General features: G+C 37.1%; 2 pseudogenes; one reads left to right on the top strand and one right to left on the bottom strand.

Moving 5' to 3' along the window:
* Positions 1 to 1,818: 1,818 nt before the first annotated feature.
* On the top strand, positions 1,819 to 2,513 carry LOC131623243 (BTB/POZ domain-containing protein At2g46260-like; annotated as a pseudogene).
* Positions 2,514 to 2,519: 6 nt separating this feature from the next.
* On the bottom strand, positions 2,520 to 4,772 carry LOC131623241 (BTB/POZ domain-containing protein POB1-like; annotated as a pseudogene).
* Positions 4,773 to 19,736: the final 14,964 nt, after the last annotated feature.

Genomic DNA, 19,736 nt, shown 5'->3' with positions numbered 1-19,736 from the left:
TAACAATAATCCCTATTTGTACTATAAAAATGGTAAAAGTTACAATAATCCTTATTTGTATTATAAAAATGGTAAAAATAACAATAATCCTTATTTATATTATAAAAATGGTAAAAATAACAATAATCCTTATTTGTATTATAAAAATGGTAAAAATAATAATAATCCTTATTTGTATTTGAAAATATTCCTTATTTATATATAAAAAAAAATGTGCAGTGTACACAGGCCAAAGGATTTACACAAATAGTAATTAAAAAATAATTAGCATAAAAAAAATTAAGTCATAAAAAGAGAACAAAAGAAGAGAGGACCAAGCCAAAATCTGTTATAAGCAAAGTCTAATTCTAGGAGTACCTATCTTGTCATTTTCAACATTTTTATCCAGTATAATTAGTGGAGCATTTGAGATATTCTTATAGTTGAAGTTATATATTTTAGTTTCACCGTCTTCTTTCTTGTTTTCTTTGTTTTTTATTGTAAGAAATTGTATGTCTTTAATCGTGATGGACTCAGATGTCTCTAGAAACGGAGATTTTGAAGATATTAATCTTGGCTTTGCCTTCAATAATTCAAGTTTTTCTGATAGAATCATTCAACTGGAAATCGTGAACGATCTTATTGAAGTTCCTTCTAATGTCAAGACTTCCTTCACAAGCGCCAATCGAACTAGCCTCGACAAAAAGAAAAAGGATGACATTCAGAAAGACAACACTAATATTTATTTATTCATTTCATCTTGTAGAGTTGCTACCATGCTTTGAACCATATTTTATTGTGACTCAATTGAAGTTAGAGGCAAACAAAGAGGATATGAATTGAAATTTAAATCTCAAATCTAATGAACACATTAGAATTCCCACAAACTGAAAAGGAAAATATTTCTATCTGAAATGTAATGCAATCATACTTATGTTTTCATAAAGGTGCTGAATTGTTCAGCATTAGAAAGGCGCGCTTTTTCAACAATACTATACCATATTTAATGGTGCATACAGTGGTCGTAAAAATGCTATGTTGATTAGTTCTCAATTTTGTCTACTGTCAAGTCAAGAGCAATATATGAGGCTTTTCAATACTCCTTTTATTATGAATTATGTCTAAATATGTTTCAATACTGGATCTTTGTGATTCTAGATAAATATGATTTGTTTTGCATCATTATGATAGGACTCAGAGCAACGATAAAACATGATTTTGTGAATAAGTTATATATTTTTCTACACTTTTTCATCTTACTACTATATGTTCTCTCGTGTTTTTGGTAGCAGATTTGTTATCGGGCAAATCTGATGTAGACAACTGTGCAGTGCGTAAACTTCGGAAGGATCCAGACGCGGATGCAATGGTTGAATTCTCCACGGCTGGTACTTGGATAATCTCTTATAATTTCTCATCTTTTATGATTTTTTATTTTAACTCGTGGAGGCACAGTTGATTTAACAATGTTTATCAAAAAGTTAAAATTTTTGACACCGATTGTGATGTTTGATAATTTTATTGATAATTCATGAAATTGCAAAATCTAGCAATAATTGTGAGTCATGCCCGTACACTAATTGAATTGCTTGTGTGGCAACACGGTCTTAAGCTAAAAAACACTTTTCTTTTGCTTGCATGCTAAACATTTATTTTTAATAATTGTTAAGTTTCAAGTTTTGCTCACTTGTTTGAGTTGGTTTATTATTAATATAGGCGATGAGGCTGAAAATCTTCACATAGACTACTCCACAATCGTTAAAGTGAAAACGCTGCATGTCAACTCCTCCATCTTAATGCTAATAAGTTTTATTATTTATCAGACATCAGGAGGAGCTGATGGGATTTTCACTTGCTGGGGTCATGGTATTATTATCTAGCGATGAGCTGCAAGTCGCATCTGAGGATGCAGTGTATGATTTCATGTTGAAGTGGGCTCGAACCCAATACTCCAGTCTGGAAGAGAGGAGAGAAGTTCTAAGAGCAAAGCCTATCCCTTTCATCCGCTTCCCATACACGACCTGTCGCAAGCTGAAGATAGTCCAGAGTTGCAAAGACTTTGAAAATGAAGTCACTTCTAAGCTAGTATTTGATGCATTGTGTTTCAAGGCTGAGGAACCACAAAGAAAACGGATACTAGCGGCGGAATCAGCTTCCACTAATCGTTCCTTCATTGAGAGGTCATACAAGTACCTCCCTATTTAAGTTGTGGAATTCGAACATCCACATCAACAATGTGTGGTATACTTCGACCTGAGGCAGGAGGAGTGCGCCAACTTGTTCCCCTCTGGCCACGTCTGTTCACGGGCCTTTCATTTAGGTGGTCAGGGTTTTCCTTTTCAGCGCATTGCAATATGGACCGACAGGGCTTCTACCGTTGCTTCGGCTTATGCTTTGGCATGCCGCAGAATGACTCTGCAAACTTCAGGGTTGACTATGAATTTTCTGTTCGGTTGAAGCCAACCTTAGAATATATCAGCAAGAATCGGAGTTACCGGTTGAGTTCCAAATGTAATCCAACTTTTGCATGTTAAAAATATAAAGTTTCCTTTATACTTGCTGATGTATTCTAAGGATGGCCTCGACCTAATAGCAAATTCATAGTCAACACTAAAGTTTGTAGATTTCTTCTCTGGAATGCCAAAGCAAAAGCCGAAGCAATGATAGAAACTTTGTTGGTCCATACAGTAGTGCGCTGATAAGAAAACCCCCAAACTGCTTAATTGGAAGGCCCGTGAACATACGTGGCCAGAGGGGAACAAGTTGGCGCACTCCTCCCGCCTCAGGTCTAAGTAAACCACAAATTGTTGATGTGGAAGTTCGAATTCCACAACTTTAATAGGGCGGTACTTGTATGACCGCTCAATGAAGAAGCATCTAGTGGAAGCCGATTCCGCTGCTAGTATCTGTTTTCGATGTGGTGCCTCAGCCTTGAAATACAAGGCATCAAATACTAGCTTAGAAGTGATTTCATGTTCGAAGTCGTTGCAACTCTGGACCATCTTCAACTTTCGACATGTCATGTATAGGAAGCGAATCAAGGGGATAAGCTTTGCTCTTAGAATTTCTCTCCTCTCTTCCAATCTTGGGTACTGGGTTTGAGCCCACCTCAACACAAAGTCATACACTACATCCTCAAACGCAACCTGCAGCTCATCGCTGGATAATAATGCGACGATCCCAGCAAGTGGCAAGCCCGTTAGCTCCTCCTGATATCTGGTCAATATCAAAACTTATTAACATTAAAAAATCAGAAATGATTTAGTAGACGATTATAAATATATCAACCATATCCTAAAAATTATTTGTATCATATATCATATAAATTATTTAAACTAAGAGAAATAAATACACATACTTTGTGACGTCCTTATAACGAGCAAGGAGATACTTTTTTTGCTGCTACAACCAATTGTCAAACAACTTTAGTCATTAGGACACTGGAAGGAAGCTCTAGGTAGAGCAATGCAGACTCTGGTGTCATGGGTATGTTCAACAATGCTCGAATGCAATATCTCATGCAAGACGCTACCCCGAACTTGTCTGCCACCATCAAGACATCTAGCAAACTAGGCGGTGAAGTCATGTTTAGAGAAATATTATACATAAATTTCAAAAGCTCCACGAACGGAGCTTCTTCTGAAAAAAGAAAAATAAATCAACATTAGTAACCAAACTATTGGAGAAAACAAATATGACTAAGAAAATAATCTAAAAAACTTTTTATATATGTTTATACCCGATGCAATGATTCTAATGGTAATGCGAGTCTTCTTGGACTCCCTCATCCCATTAGAAAAGAGCTTCAAAATAATACACATGACTAAGCAAATAATATTTATCAAAAATATTCAAATATGACAAATAAAAAAGAGACATCTACCTTATAGAAGAACTAGCTTTTCGCGGCTAGGATGGAGGAGCTAACATGCAGTGTCTTCACTTTAAGGACTGCAGAGTAGTTCATGTTAAAATTTGCAGTCTCATCAGCATTTGCAGCCACGTCACCTATATTTATAATAATTCCAACTCAAACTAGTGAGCAGAATTGAAAACTCAACATATATTGAAAATAAATGTTTAACTTGCAAACAAAACAAAAGTGTTTTTTCAGCTTAACATCGTGTTGCCACACAAAAAATTCAATCAGTGTATGGGTAAGATTCACAACTATTACTAGATTGTGAAATTTAATGGATAATCAATAAGATTATCAAACTGCAAAATCAATCAGTGTCAAAAAATTTAATATTCTAATAAACATAGACAAACCAACTAATGATGTTGCATCCATGACTTTGTAATGTGGTAATTCTTAAAATAAGTAAATAAAATCATAAAATTGAGAAATAGGTTTTAAAGTTATTCAAGTACCGGCAGTGGAGGCTTCAAGCCTTCAACCAATGCATCTACATCTACATCATGAAAAATGTTCGCCTTAGTAATCTTGAATAATTCAGCCCTTTTGAAAAACATATCTATGTATGATTGCATTCATTTAACATAGAAAATAAATTTCCTTTTCAGTTTGTGGAAACCTAATGTGCTTCATTTGACATCAATCATAAATTTCTAACTCATATTCTCTTTGAATCACAATTACGTTTGGTTCAAAGCATGGTACCAACTCTAGAAGATGAAATGATTAAAAAGCATTTAAACAACAAGAAAACATATGAAATGAAAAAATCTCTGTGTATACCATTGTATTTCTGAATGTCCTCCCTTCTCTTTTTACCAAGGCTAGTTCGATTGGCACTTGTGGAGCAACTCTCTTCAAAAAGATCATTCATGATTTCGAGTTGAATGATTCTATCCGAAAAAATAGAATTGTTGAAGGCAAAGCTAAAATCGGTGTCCTCGGAACCTTCGTTTACGATTGAAGACTCAATTAAATTGGTATTGCATATACTGTTCATCCTTTGATTGATAAAGAGACACAACTTTTTTTTTCAAATAACAAGGAAAATGGGAAAGAGGATGACGAAGGTATTACTCTAACTATGAGTAGTAATGTAAATGACTCAAATGTTCCTCTATTTATCTTGAATAAAATTGTCGGAAAAAATTTGGAAAAAGTAATAAATAAGTAAAAAATATGATTTTATTTTTTATTCATGACTTTATTCGTAGAATTTACCGGAACTTACTTTGTGTGTGTTTGAAATATTAATTTTGTTTGTTGATATACATTTAACTAAGTCATTGATATAAATTATTTTTACAAATTTTATTGTTTTCCTTACATTAAGAATATTAATTATTTTTCATTTTTTATATGTCTGAAATACTTTGAATGTGTACACTATACATTTGCTTTTAACTTTTTTCAAATTTTAAATTACCTTAAATAAGAATTTAATAAAAATTTCACATTTAATACTATTTAAATTACTATAATTACTTTTATGCTACTTAAAATATTTTACACTATTTTTATAATACAGGATATTTGTTGTTTTTCCCATTTTTATTTGTTATATCCTTTGAATGTGTATACTATGCAAATATTTACATAATTAGTCCTATATCTATGGATGCCGAGAATGTTGGTTTAAACTTGTGTGTTATTGGTTTGAGTTTGATATAATTTCTAGCAAGTAACACGTTTTCAATTAAATAAGCATAACTTTATTTTTAAGATTTTTTGTGATAAATCCTTTTTCACAATGGTCTGGATCTCTTTCCACACTAAAATGATAAAGATGAAAATACAAACAAATCAATATAAATAACAAATATTTGAACTATATTGTTTGAAAGTGATGCCATAACATTTAACACCCAATTTAGATAACAATTTGAACTATATAAAGTAGGGGCCAGTTTGTTTCAGCTTTAAAAAAATAGATTTTTTCTTTGTATTTTTAAAAATAGATTTTCTAAAACCGTTTTTCAAAATATTATAAGTTTTTTTATATTCGTTTTTATATTCGTTTTTTTATATTCGTTTTTCTTTATGATGTAATATTAGATGTTATGTTTATGTTATGACTGCTGCCAGGTTGATGAAAATATATCCCTGTGCAAAAGAAACTTTTATTTATAGTGCAGGAAACTTTATCAGGATAGTTTTATTTAAAATATTTATAATGCAAGATAGTTTTATTTAAAAAATTTAATAATCATGTAACCGAACAAATCGATCCGTATTAACTGATAAACCGATAAAACCGAATCCGAGTTAACTGAGATACAAATCAGTCGAAATTGGGCCTAACAACTGGACCCATGGTTTGGGATGGTTTGACATTTTGGGCCCGAGTTATACCCAAACCGACCGCATGTCCACCCCTAGTGGAAACAGATGCCTTTGGTAAGGGAGTTGGAGCAATTTTAATGCAAGACCAACAACTCATTGCCTACATTAGCAAGTCCTTAGGGCCTAAGGAACAAGCCATGTATGTGCGTGAAAGGGAACTTTTAGCTATAATGTGTGTAGTTCAAAAGTGGGGATCATATCTTTCACACGCCCCTTTCATTATAAAAACATACCAAAATTCCATTAAACACGTGTGGGATCAGAAGTTGAACACACCTTTTCAACTAGTATGCGTGTCCAAACTACTGGGATTTGATTTCAAAATTCAGTATAAAAAAGGTTATTCTAATTTAACTATTGATGATTTGTCTATGAAACATGGAGCTGAATTATTGGCATTAACATTGAGCAATGCGAGTAGTGATCTATTGGGAAGGATTCATGGTAATTGGAAATAAGACTCTTATCTTCAAAAAATAATCACTGAGTTGCAACAGGATCCAAAGTCTCATGCTAATTAAGTATTCTTGGATCCATGATATACTTAGGAGAAAATGTAAATTGGCAATTGGCTATAATACTTATCTCAAAGAAATTATTCTACAATGGTTATATAGTTTAGGTGTTGGAGGTCACTCGGGCAGGGATGTTACTTCTAGTAGGGCAAAATCTTTTATTCCTTTAGAAAGGCATGGCTAAGGATTATAACATCTTCCCAAGAAACAAACCAGACCTAGTTGCATATCTTGGTCTGTGTGCCTAGAGTTGTGCTAAGGTTGGATAGCCAAAAAGGAGAACCTAAATAACTATTTAAAATGGATAATAAAACCTAAAAGGGTGGTGGAGTTTGCTTAATTCGTGTGCAACAAAATAGGAAAAATTTGAGGGAGTGGGCAGACTTGGCCTGGCCCAATTCAACTGCAGCGTGTTTGGTGCGTGGTGAATGCCATGCTGTTAGAATAGGTAAGAATTAGTCTTCTGACCATTGAGATGAGGACCGCTCATGCCCCCTTGCATGGTGAATACCATGGTGGTCACCATGAGTGCAAACTACTCTATTATCTCAGTTTTTCGTCAGTATCGCTTCGTTTCTTCAAAATGAGCTTTGTTGGAAGAAAATTCATGAACCCATATATTTCAAATGGTTGAATTTTTGAGAAAAAGTTATATGTGACAAAGTTATAGATCTTGATTTTCTCTTTAAAATGAACTTTGGTTGAGAAAAGTTGGCCACGGGATGAGAAAGTTATGACTTTTCAAAGTTTGAATGCAATTTCTTTACTTAGAAAGTCAAAACCCTAATGGTTGACTTTTTGAACCTTGATTAATTTTTTTGATTTGTCTTGATCAAATGGCTTAAATAATCATATGTGAATGGTTTTTATCCTTAGAAGTCCACAGTTGACCAAATTTCTCAAAAGTCAAAGGTGATCTCAAATAGTTGACTTTTTCCAGATGAATTGTAATCTTCTGGTTTTCAACTGAGGCAATCTCTACTAACCAAATGAATGATATGAGTGACTCACAATGGATTATTGAAGATTGTTGAACCATGATTTGAGCCAAGGAACCAAGTCTTGGCTAAAAGTCAACCTCTCAAGTGAATTAGTTCAAAAACCCTAATTATGGACCATATGAAATTGGGAGTTGTTGAACTTGAATTGAAGTACATCTTGGTTTAGATATTGATGGGGGAATCATTTGAAGATACTTGAGCTCTTTGAACCATATTTTGAAGCTTGAAGTTCTTCCCAGGTGAAAATCTTGAGTTTAGTCCCTAATGAATCTAAAACCCTAATTTGGTGCCTTTGATGGACTTGAGGCTTCATGCCTTGAGATTGGATATCACATGTAGATGAATGAAGCATCTTGACCTCTATGATTATATTGAGGATCATTTCAATCATTGATTGATCCTTTGCTTGAATTTCCTGGCTTGAAGCCCTAAGCCGAGGATTTGGTGATCGAGCATCTGCCGTGGGTCTTTGCTTTGAGTTTGATGAAGCAAGTGAGATGCTATATGATGTGACATCTTAGGGGGGTCAAAAATTTGGGTATGACAGCACCGAAGACTTAGTCATATTAGTGAAAAGGGGCTGAAGGTTTTGGCCAAAAAGGATGTTCTTCTTGGATTAAAGAATGCATATTTGGAGAAGTATTCTCATTGCATGGCTGGTAAACAGACTAGAGTATCTTTCAAGAGACATCCTCCCTTAAGAAAGTCAAAGTTACTTCAATTGGTACATTCTAATGATTGTGGTCCATTAAAGGTAAAATCCTTTAGTGGTTCACTTTATTTTGTTACCTTTATTGATGATTGTTCTAGGAAACTATGGTTTTATGCCTTGAAGACAAAAGACCAGGTATTGGAGAAATTCAAAGAATTTCATGCTTTGGTAGAGAGGCAGACAAGTGAAAAGTTGAAATGTGTTCGTCCTGATAATGGTGGTGAGTATTGTGGACCATTTGATTCATATTGCAAGAAATATGGTATTGCACATGAAAAGACTCCTCTTAAAACTCCTCAATTGAATGGTTTAGCAGAGAGAATGAATTGAACATTGATTGAGAGAGTAAGGTGTATGCTCTCTGAAGCTTATTTGCCAAATAACCATTGGGGCGAGGCACTTTACACGGCAGTGCATGTTATTAATCTCACTCCTACTGTTTCTTTGAACAATGAAGTAATTTGGTTTAGAAAGAATGTCAAGTATGATCATTTGAGAGTCTTTGTTTTTAAGCCTTTTGTGCATATTCTAGAGGATGAAAGATCCAAGTTGGATGCAAAGTCAAAACAATGTATCTTCATCGGCTATGGGCAAGATAAGTTTGGTTACAGGTTATAGGATCCTGTAGGGAAGAAGCTTATTCGAAGCTGCGACGTGGTGTTCATGGAAGACCAAAATATTGAAAACACTGATAAGGTAGAGAAGACTACACCCAAGAAAGATATTAGTTTGTCTAATGTTGATCCAGTTCGATTACTTACTCATAACCTAGATGTTATTGTTGGTGAAGATCAAAATGGTGAGCCATATGATTATATTGATGATCAATAACTTGGAGATGAGGAAAATATTCCAACTAATGATGATGAAGGGGAGAGAGATATGTTGAAACAATTGCACGAATTCATAATAAATGAAGTCGCCATCGATTGTTTATTTATCCCACGAGATGGGAAAGGAAAACATCGAGCAAAACCTATAGGGGAATAAATAAAGGTCTTACAACCAAGAGAAAGGGTAAGGATGTGTTAGCTGAAGATTTCGTTGAACAAATATATGTGCTTCGAAGGAGTGTATGATCGAAGGCAAGGTGGTTACTGATGACCATCTCTGAGAAATATAAAATGGCTACTGATGGCCATGTTTCGATAGCAAGAAACGTCTAAGTTTTTTATGAAGGTGATGGCTACTGAAAGCTATTGGAAGGACATATCCTCGAAGACTTAGACAAAATTTATAAATTTGCTTAAGTATTATTATTTAGCGTGTCTGTTAGTAAGTGTTTATTAACATACTGCCACGCGTCGAAGATGGACTCAGGCGGGAAGATTTGAAATTCGAAGATAGTTGCGTAACTGCTTATTCACAGATGTCATCGCTGGAAGTTCTTATGAGAAACGTGGCAGCGGATTAGCGTAGGGCCGTTATGGTCGAAACTAGTATAAATAGGAGTTTTTTATGATAGAATTCCGTGTGTTCATTTTGTACAAATCACTCACATATTTACTCAAGTATCAAGCGTTAACGAGAACGAGTTCGCTGAGAAAATGTACGTATGACACCACCATCTTAATACATGAGTATTATCTTTTATTGCTTTTCGTTTTCGAATATCTCTAAATTCTTGCATTCTATTTACTTCTTGTCATTTACATTACTGTATCTTTACTTTCATGTTATTTACTTTCATGTTATTTACTTTCATGTTATTTACTTTCATGTTATTTACTTTCATGTTATTTACTTTCAAGATCTTTAACAGTTTTATGTTTTAAGATTCTTTACATTTAAACAGAATTGCATGTTACGTTATCTGCGTTGTTTACATTTTAAAGTCATAATCACATATAATCAAGTCATCACTAAAAGTGTATGTTTTCAATCGAATAACATTTGTCGAAGACAACGAATCATGAACATGGTTCTAAAGAATATTGATAACAATCTAATTGACTATGTGTCCTAGGATCAATCTAGTCGATCCTGCGAGTAACCAAATCATATTTATTATAGTTTGGAGGACTAGCGGTTGTTTACCGGAAATCACCGTAAACAAATTGGCACGCCCAGTGGGACAGTGTCGAACGGATTGTTTTAATCAATTGCTTTGTTTTGTCTAGACAATATCAAGACCTTGTATGAACCTTAGGAACGGTAAATTAACAAACAGTGCACAACCGGTTCCCAAACGAAGGTACAACAAGAAAATGGCTGTTACAGCCAGTGCAGGGGGTGATCAAGATCCCTCACAACGCACAGGATCAGGAGCGGCAAATTCGAATTCCACTCAAGGAACAAGGGATACAACGGGTCCAAATGGATCGAGACCTGCAGATAATTCCCAGTCGGTGCCTGAAAATAATACAGGACTTTCAGGGACTTTGCCAGTTTCAGTGTCAACAACTGCACCTTCGACCACGAGTGCAGAGGAAGTATTACCGTTTCCCTCAACAAATGCTGCGAATAACTTGTCTAGTCAAGGCACGAATTCAACTTTCGAATGGAGGCCAAATCCTCCATACGGGATGCCATTTCCTTTTGGATCAGGCGTACGAGGGGCCGGACCTACTTATGTCCCAACTAATAATGCGACATTTTCACCAAATGTGGGATCTGCAAGTCGAAGTACACACAACGTTGGTTTTTCTACCCAGGTGCCTCATTATACCACAAACAGCCAAGCAGCATTTCGACAAGAAATGGATGCAAGCAACCATGATATGCTAGGGGCATTAGCCAAAGAATTGACTTCAATCTTTACCCCATTGTTGACAAACATTACTTGCACAAATAGGGAAAATGTAGAAACTTTCCAAAAGATGTCATCTCAAATGAATCGGATGGCGGAGTTCATGGGTGTAACACAACCAAAAAGGAAAGATAAACAGCCCGCATACCAAGAGGGAATGCCCGTTTTAGAACGTATACAAGATGAGGGCCCATCATCGAGACCAACCATCCGAGATATAAACTCCTTGCGGAGGACGAATTGGACGGAAGAAATTCCAGTAATTAATTTAGAGACTTCAAGTCAAAGAACCGTCCCCGTTCGACAAGAAACGGAGGAAGAACAACCCAGAGTAAGAGTTGTAGGTAGAAATGAACATCCAGATGGGGTTGTTCAAAGAGTCAGAAGGGAAAATCTGGCCACAGAGAATAACTTGACTGCTATGATAGAAAGGGTGATGGCCAATAATGGCCTAAGTACTGGACTCAGACGTCCAAATTATACATCCCCTATATCAGACTATATTATGCAGACAGAATTACCTAGGGGCACTAAGGTACCCAAATTTACAAAATTTTCAGGCGAAACTAACGAATCGACAGTGGAACACATTGCTAGGTATCTAACAGAAGCAGGGGACTTGGCAGGAAACGAGGACTTGAGGATCAAGTATTTCCCTAGTTCGCTGACAAAGAATGCCTTTATCTGGTTTACTACTTTGCCACCCAATTCGATAGATGCGTGGGCATACCTAGAAAGATTGTTCCATGAGCAATTTTACATGGGTCAAACTAAGATAAGTTTGAAGGAATTGGCCAGTGTTAAGAGGAAATTCACGGAGACTATTGATGATTATTTGAATAGGTTCCGTCTGTTGAAATCTAGGTGCTTTACGACAGTTCCTGAGCACGAACTTGTCGAAATGGCTGCAGGTGGTCTAGATTACTCAATAAGAAAGAAATTAGATACCCAATACCTTAGGGACATGGCCCAGTTGGCAGATAGAGTTCGACAGGTCGAACGCTTGAAAGCAGAAAAGGCTAGGGCTAACAAAAGTCATAAGAAGGAAAGGATAGCGTACGTCGAAGCCGAAGACGCTGATGATGAGTCTTTCAATGACTCATATAGCCTGGAGGAAGTCGAAATAGACTTAGCAGAATTAAAAGAGGCACCACCTTATGCCTGCAAATTGTTAAATCCTGCAAATGGAAAGAATCCTGTAGAAAGTGATAAGAATGATAGGTTTCCTAAGAAAACTTATACATTTGATATTACTAAGTGTGATGAAATATTTGATCTATTAGTAAAAGATGGCCAAATGATACTACCTCCTAATTCCAAAACTCCTCCGTTGGAACAACGGAAGAAAAGAGGTTTCTGTAAATATCATGGGTTTTTAGGCCATAAAACTTCACAATGTTTTCTTTTCAGGGATCTAATTCAAAATGCTATCAATGATGGAAGGTTGAAATTTGCTGACAAGACCAAGAGTCACATGAGGGTCGATACCAATCCCCTAAACATTGCTGATGCTAGCCTCTGTGAGGTAGAAGATATCAACATGGTGGAAGTATCGGAGATCGAAGTGGCGGAAACTAAGGCAATGCTCAACGGAAAGCAGGCTACTGAAAGCCTAAATGATGAAATAATCTTCAATACTGAGATTGAAGAAGCTTCCCAAACAGAGATGACTGAAGCACCAAAAGAAGAGAGCAATGAGGCCACTGAAGACCTCAGGATAAAACTCCAGAAAATCCAAATCTCTGAAGTTGCTCCAGCGGTGGTCAACATGGTTAGCGCCAGACACCCAACATCTGAGTTTGGCGAACTAGAGACACGGCTGACAAGGCAGAATGGGGGTATTAAAGTTCCTCTAAGAGCTGAAAGCCTCAAAGACTACCTATGGAATTGCCATGAGAGAAATGGTGGAAAACAATGGATGTGCCCAAGGTGTTCGATCATGCTGAATCGAAGAATCGAAGCCAATTTCGAAAGGGCTCGACGTGAAAGATGGGAACACCCAGGGAGAGAACCAAATCCTTTACTACAAGTGTACCCAAGGATGGATGAAAGCTTATTAGGATTTTTGATCAGATGCCACAAAGGGAACTCTGAGGTTGCACTCTGCCCCAGATGTGGGGCAGCCTATGATGAGATGCTAGCACGATCATTTGAACGTGTGCACTGCTCCATGAATCAAGAAACTCAGGGGCTACGTCCTGACTTGTATGCTTTCTTCGAGAGGCCTGATGAGGGTATGAGAAATCATTTGAAACCACTCTATATTAGGGCTAAGATTGAGAATGTTGGCATCAATAAAGTCCTAGTTGATGTGGGAGCAGCAGTAAATTTGATGCCCCAGTATATGATAAAGAGAATTGGCATGTTCGATACGGACATAAGACCACATAACATGGTCCTGTCTAACTATGAGGGTAAGATAGGACAAACACTGGGAGTTGTTCAAGTCAATTTGACAGTAGGCTCAGTTACCAGACCCACTATGTTCATGGTTATACCAGCAAAAGCAAACTATAACCTGTTGCTCGGAAGGGAATGGATTCATGGGGTAGCAGCTGTACCCTCAACAATGCATCAAAGGGTGACAATCTGGAGAGAAGATGGCATAGTAGAAAACATCGAAGGTGATCAGAGTTACTATATGGCTGAAGTTAACCAGGTAAATAAATCCAACTTCGATAGGAATCTGGCAAATATAGGACCTTGTCATACTGCAGAAGAGATGTACACCCCAAATAAGAATGCATTGTATTATCTTACTTTGCACCCAAACGGATTCCAATGGGATAGAGAGATCATGGATGGTCCAACGGATACAGCACCTTTAGAAGATCATGCAGCAATACGGCCAACAGGCTGGGACGATGACATTAATCATGTCTGAGTCTTCATTCTTCGAAAAGATTTCGGCCTACGTGGCCGAGAACAAACAGAAGGCGGCTCTCGAGGCCGAATTAGCAGATGTAAAGGTAGATACCATCCAAATCAAAGAAGAGATAGCAGAATTGGAGGTGCATACAGATTTCGAACACTCCAAAGATACGATCCTAGACGAAGAGATTATGGACGAAGGATCAAACCAAAGATTAGATGCAATATACGACGAAGAACCTTTAGGGTTCGAAAAAGACCCAATGGCTTCTAATATAAAGATGTTAGCCCAAGATCCACTCGAAGAAGTAAACCTCGGAGACAGGGATCAAAAAAGGATAACATATATCAGCGCGAAATTAGAGCCAGAACTAAAAGCAACGGTCATCAAAATGCTGAAAGAAAATAGAGATTGCTTTGCTTGGGATTATGATGAGATGCCTGGTCTAGGAAGGGATCTAGTCGAATTGAAGCTTCCAATAAAAGAAGGGAGGAAACCTGTGAAGCAAACTCCTAGAAGATTCGCGCCAGAGATCCATTCGAAGATTAAAGCAGAGGTCGAAAGGCTTTTACGTTGCAAGTTTATCCAAACTACAAGGTATGTCGAATGGATTGCCAATATAGTACCTGTAATTAAAAAGAATGGCTCTTTACGAGTATGCATAGACTTTCGTGATCTTAATGCAGCCACTCCTAAAGACGAATATCCCATGCCTGTAGCAGAAATGCTGGTAGACTCAGCCGCAGGTTTTGAGTATCTAAGTATGTTGGATGGATACTCAGGATATAATCAGATCTTTATTGCAGAAGATGATGTATCCAAGACAGCGTTTCGTTGCCCAGGGGCAATAGGCACTTACGAATGGGTTGTAATGCCTTTTGGTTTAAAAAATGCTGGGGCAACTTACCAAAGAGCAATGAACTCTATATTCCATGACTTTATAGAAACATTCATGCAAGTATATATAGACGACATTGTGGTAAAATCTACTTCGGGAATGAGTCATCTCGATCATTTAAGCCAATCATTCGAAAGAATGAGGAAACATGGATTGAAGATGAACCCCCTTAAATGTGCTTTCTTTGTACAAGCAGGAGATTTCTTGGGTTTCGTAGTCCATAAAAAGGGAATAGAAATCAACCAGAACAAGACAAAAGCCATCATGGAAACCAAATCTCCATCCACGAAGAAAGAGTTACAATCACTGTTGGGAAAGATAAATTTTTTAAGAAGATTTATCTCTAACTTGAATGGACGCACGCAAGCCTTCTCGCCTTTACTACGGCTTAAGCAAGGAAAGTTCGAATGGCGTGCTGAACATCAAGAAGCTTTCGATCAGATAAAGCAATACTTGACTTGTCCACCAATCTTATCTCCCCCAAACGGGAAGAAACACATGCGCCTGTACATTTCAGCATCAGACAAAACAATAGGCAGCATGCTGGCACAAGAAGATGAAAATGGCATCGAAAGAGCCATTTACTACTTAAGTAGAGTACTCAATGATGCAGAGACTAGATATACTGCTATAGAAAAACTCTGCCTTTGTTTGTATTTCTCTTGTATTAAACTTAAGTATTATATAAAGCCAGTTGATGTTTACGTTTCGTCTCATTGTGATGTTATTAAGCATATGTTATCCAAGCCAATATTACATAGTCGAATTGGCAAGTGGGCTTTAGCCCTAACGGAATATTCGCTAATATTCCAACCTCTCAAGGCAATGAAAGGCCAAATTGTGTCAGACTTCATTGTCGATCACGCAGTGGTTGAGAATCATCAGCATTACGTGGACCTAAAACCTTGGAAGTTGTACTTCGATGGGTCGACACATAGAGAAGGTTCTGGAGTTGGAGTGTTGATAATTTCTCCTGATGGAATTCCAACAAAGCTCAAGTACAAACTCGAAGGACCATTATGCTCCAACAATGAAGCTGAGTACGAAGCGTTAATCGCCGGACTTGAGGCTTTGTTAGAACTGGGGGCAACCAGAGTCGAAATTAAAGGAGACTCCGAATTGGTCATCAAACAATTAACAAAAGAATACAAGTGCATCAAAGAGAATCTAATCATGTACTTTGTCATTGCAAATAGGCTACTCAAGAAATTCGAATATGTAGAATTGAAACACGTATCAAGGGTGAATAACCAAGAAGCGAACGACTTGGCACAGTTGGCTTCAGGATACAAAGTATCGAAAGAAAAATTGGAAGAATTGATCGAAGTAAGAGGAAGAGCAATGTCTACTAAACTTTCTCCGAGCGATCTAGAGAATTCACAATTGGGTTATGCCAACAAAGAAGAGTTCGAAGTCCTAAATATTGACTCTTTGGCAGACACGGATTGGAGGAGCCCAATAATCAACTATTTGAAGAATCCTTCGACGGAGACAGATAGAAAAATCAAGTATAGAGCCTTGTCATATTTTCTAATGGGGAATGAATTGTTCAAGAAAACTCCTGAAGGGGTATTGCTGAAATGCTTGGGTGAAGCAGAAGCATACTTGGCTCTATCAAACGTACACAGTGGGGCATGTGGTGCACATCAAGCAGGACATAAGATGAAATGGCTTTTGTTTCGTTATGGGATGTATTGGCCTTCAATGTTGAAAGATTGCATAGAATTTGCCAAGGGGTGCCAAGAATGCCAAGAACACGCAGGTATACAACATGCTCCAGCAAATGAACTCAGTACAATAGTGAAACCTTGGCCTTTCAGAGGATGGGCTTTAGATTTAATTGGAGAAATTCACCCCAAATCATCCAGAGGTCAAAGGTACATTTTGGTAGGAATAGACTATTTCACAAAATGGGTCGAAGCAATACCATTGGCAAATGTGGACCAAGAAGCGGTGATTGAGTTTATTCAAAAATATATTATATATAGGTTCGGAATTGAAAGTACTTGTTTATTGTCTTATTGGCATCCATGCTTGGCTAAAACATAAAAGAAGCTGAATGTAATACATTGTACTCTTGCAAATATTGAAAAGAACAAAACAGGTACTGAAGCAAGATGTTACAAGTAATGTCATGACATCAACCATGACATCGCGCCTGCAGAACTAAGGAAGGAAGGTTCAGTTTGGTTTTAAAGATACAAAGCCTTATGGAATCCTATGTGGCGCAGTTAAAGGTCAAAGAATCAAGTCAGAATATTGAAGAATCAAATCTGAAGATTGAAGATTCAACTGTTACTAATTTAGGAGATAAATTAGGTAACTTATGATTAAAAGACCTTGCTTGTAGCAGAAGAAATCTGCTGATTTGTAACAGCAAGGAGTGCTGTGTTTTCAAGCCCAAGTCCAACCAGAATTAGGTTATATATATATATATGTGCATCTCGAGTTGAAAAATCTAACGATCATAATGTAGACATTAGGGTTTGTTGTGTAAGTGAACCTCCCGGATTGTGGGAAGGTCACTGTTGTTCATCTCAAAGCCTGTAGGCAAGAGATGTGTTGTTATTCTCAAAACTGTTAAGTAAGAGAATTATTGTTCTCACTCTAAGCCATTAGGTATGAGTTGAGTATTGTTCTTGAAGGAAGCTTTGAAGCAACTTCAAGATAGTTCTAAGGTGGGAGTACTACGGCTCTTAGTCTTAGGATAATTGTGTTGGAAGTGTAACTTCTATTTGAAGAATAACTGGTACAGTATTGATCTAGGAAGAGAGATGGTGATATCTCGTATCTAAGTGTGGTATCTTAGATAGAAGGATCATTGGGTAGTTATTAGGTATACTGTGGCAGTTGCCTGCAAACCTGAGGTTGTTTGTAAGAAAATAATACTACTGATAGTGGACTTCTCTCCTGGCTTGGTATGCCCCCAGATGTAGGTTGTTTGAACCGAACTGGGTGAACAATTCTGTGTGTTATTTACTTTCTGCTGTGTTAATTATACGATGTCACAACATCAGGGATGACATCCGGTATTCAATTGTTAAGCAGTCTGTAACAGAACCAGTTCAGAGGTGACTCTGCATAATTCAGCGATGCAATGTTTATAATGGTTCTGTAGTTTGTATGATCTCAGATTAATCATGGTCAGAAGATAATTTAAGAGATCAGTTGTAATACCCTGCATAATATATCTGCACAGCTAGATGTCTTAACATCGTGCTTGACATCTGAGACTGTCATACCAGAATTTCAATTGGTATCAGAGCGGGCATCCTGTCTGTTTCTGGATGAGATCTTTGGGAGATACTTTCTGGTTTTATGCAAGGTAGATGATGTAATCAACAGATAGAAGAGGAAGACAACAAGTGGCAGTTGGCTTTTCTCTTGTCTTGGATTAAATTACTCTTGGGCAGAAGGGTGATAAGATTGAAGACTCAAGAAGATGTGTGTGCTCTAAGCTGGTTGATTGTGTGTGCTGAATGTTTTTGACTGTGATACAACATTAATAAAGAACCATGAAGGGAGCATGAAGTCTGAGTACTGAGAAAGATTGTGTTCAATGAGGAATTGAACAGAGGGTGCGCTCTTGAAGACATGAAGATGCGTCTTATGTCTTCCATTCATCAAAGTACAAGGAAACATGTGTTGTCCTGGATAAGGGGAAAGTATTACTGTTGTTGTGCTGATTGTGTTTCCAACATGTTGTTTTTCTTGGTGGAAGGTGAGATTACCAAGGATGTGTGTGATGTCACACCTCATGTGATAACTTGCTCTGCTTAATCTGGAAGTGAAAGCAGACAAGGTACTGAAGCTTGAAGAGCAACACTATTGTCAAAAGTGGCAGCTTTGACTTAGTGTGGATTGGAATGGGCAGATTCCAATCTGGATGGCAGTAGTGTTCTAAACTACTTTCATGTTGAAGACTTCATATGACATGAAGAGAGTTACTTGATCTTAAAATTGTAAGATCTTGGTAACTAGGTGTGTTTGACTGGTGCCAGGACCAGTTTGTTGTGTGAACATAGGGGTGTTCATATTGTTTGGTCCCTAGAAGAGAAGGATGGACCAAACTGTAGGTCTGCTAGACCAAATTGACCAGTAGATGTTGTCCAAGAAAGTAAAATTCAGAAGATTCAAGCGGGAGTGAATATTCTTGAATCGCCTTGTTCAACATTCAACACAGTAAAGACTATGATAAGGTAATATCTGTTACTATCTGATCATGAGTAGGTTTTTGGGTCTAGTATGTAGCTTGAAGATGAAGCAAGCTATTTGTTAGGGTGAAACCGTTGTTATGTCCTATGTGTGTTGCTTACTATTATAAGATGTGGAGTAAGCAATGTGTTTTCTGTTAAAATGAGACTGTTTTCCGCTGCTTAATCTATAGATCACAGTCTAAGTTATTTCAACAGAAAGTATTTTAAGAAGATTCCTACAGCCATAATTGAAGTGTCAAAGATACTTGAGTAATCTCTCAAGTCCACTCATTTTTGACATGGTTCATTATTGCTGATGAATGACTCTTGATCAAAGCCATTCATAAAATCTGCATGCGGTTTCCTGAAAGGAGGAATAAATGTCACACTAAAAGTTGTGACATCTGTGCTGGTATGCAGCTACCAGTTGAAGAACAGATGTTCTGGTGCTAAACAAATGTAGTGTGAGTACATATGTTTGGAACCTACTCCTGACCTGGAAGAGGAGACATCTGACTGTGATTGATCAGGACACGATCAATTAGTAATTCT

The sequence above is a fragment of the Vicia villosa genome, unplaced genomic scaffold, assembly GCF_029867415.1.
Source record: "Vicia villosa cultivar HV-30 ecotype Madison, WI unplaced genomic scaffold, Vvil1.0 ctg.000059F_1_1_2_unsc, whole genome shotgun sequence".
Classification (NCBI taxonomy): Eukaryota; Viridiplantae; Streptophyta; class Magnoliopsida; order Fabales; family Fabaceae; genus Vicia; species Vicia villosa.
The sequence above is the reverse complement of the archived record's forward strand: the minus strand, read 5'-3'. Positions and strand labels throughout refer to the sequence as shown.